This window comes from Orycteropus afer, unplaced genomic scaffold, assembly GCF_000298275.1.
Source record: "Orycteropus afer afer isolate SDZICR_OR568_19922 unplaced genomic scaffold, OryAfe1.0 scaffold00005, whole genome shotgun sequence".
NCBI classification, from domain to species: Eukaryota; Metazoa; Chordata; class Mammalia; order Tubulidentata; family Orycteropodidae; genus Orycteropus; species Orycteropus afer.
In genome coordinates, this window is record NW_006921592.1 from 3,326,988 (window position 1) to 3,328,809 (window position 1,822).

Consider the following 1,822-nt stretch of genomic DNA (forward strand, 5'->3'; position numbering starts at 1 on the left):
TAGGAAAGAGAGATGTTCATGAATTACCACGAATATAAATAATAAATCTTACTATAACTCTCATTATTAGTAGTTTCTGACCTAATGAAATCTGTAACCAACTCCTAACTCTTGAACTTTCCATTAGTAATCCCATACCCTAATCTTCTCCTTCTACAAGAAACAAGAGAGAGTGATTTTCAGAAGGTTCTTTGGGTGAGTAGGGATTCCCAGCTAATACACCTCATGCCCCGCCCACCTGTCCATCAGGGGAGTCTCGCTGTTGTTATGATGCCGAGCAGGTTTCCGCAGAGTTTACAGACTAAGACAGACTAGGAAGAAAGGCCAGGCAATCTAATTCCCAAAATCAGCCAAAGCAAACCCTGTGGATCACAAGGGCCCATCTACAACCCATCATGGGGATGGTACGGGACTAAGCAGCCTTTTGTGCCGTTGTGCATGGGGTCAGTATGAGCTGGGGGCCAACTCGAAGGCAGCTAACAACAACAATAACAACACAGTGTTTAGTTTTGTTGTTAGGTTCAAATTATATCTGGAAACTAATAAACACTGAGGTCACTAACTGGATCTTAGGAAACTGTTGAGTAAGAAATAAACTTAACAAAGTTGCCTTTCCCACCCTTTTATTTCCCAAATTGTCAAATAAATCTTTAAGTGTGATCAACATTCTTAGGAAAATTGTATACTAAGTACATATCATAATGGTTTTCAAAAACAAACATTGAAACAAAGAGTTTTTATTGTTGTTGTTATGTGTGGTGGAGTCAGACCTGACCCATAGCGACCCCTCCTTGGGTTTCCGAGGCAGTAACACTACGGAAGTAGATTCCCCCATCTTCCTTCCAAGGAGTGTGAGGAGTGGCTGGTGGGTTTGAACAACCAGCCTTCTGGTTAGCAGTCAAGTGCCTTTTTTAGAGTACAAAAAATCTCACATATATTTTAAAGGAATACATTTTATTATATACTCTATTTCCAGAGCAAACAGGATCATTACATTTTTCTGAAATAACCACTGCAAAGAATTCAGAATAAATGCTAGATCTATATACATCTAGCTATTGGCAGAAAATCAGGAGATGGTTAATTTCATTCAACGGTCTGCTTGTTTCTATGTAAAGACACTCCCACAGAATCAAACACCCTGAGACCCATAAAAGGATGGCTCACTCACTTGCTGCACATTCTCCATTATGAGCTTTCACTTGTCATAGCCCTTTTGTCTTTTCCTTCAACGCTCAAAATGAATAGGAACCATGGTCATCTGCAATTGTCTGTCACATTCCCTAGAAACAAGAGTTAGTGTACTTACACTGATCCTGGTTCATTTTTGCTGTACCCAGGCCAATGTTTAGAAGTAGAAGCATATGCACCAACCCTTAATAAGAAATCTTATCCTATAAAGTGAGATGATAGAGACTGAGAAACTTTAAGTACATCCCGCTACCTTCATCCTCCACTCTGTCAAGTTAGGCACATATGATGAACGATATTGCCCAAAATTAAGGTAATATTACTTGGAAGGGGATCTATGTAGGAGACCCTTGATAGAGAGGGAGAACAATGTGGAACAAAACTCAAAATCATTTGGAGAAAAAAAAAACAAAAAAGGTGGGGACCTGGTTTGCTGGTCCGATAGAGCCTGGTGGAACCACTGAGACTATGGCCCCCAGCTGCCCTTCAGGTCTGGAACTGAACCCACACCTGCGGTTTCCAGCCAAACAAAGTACAGGCATATGAGTTGAACATTTACCTCAAGTAGATACACTCCTTGGAGAGAACAATCATGGGAGAAAGAAGGGCTGTTTATGCACAGGGAGACAGC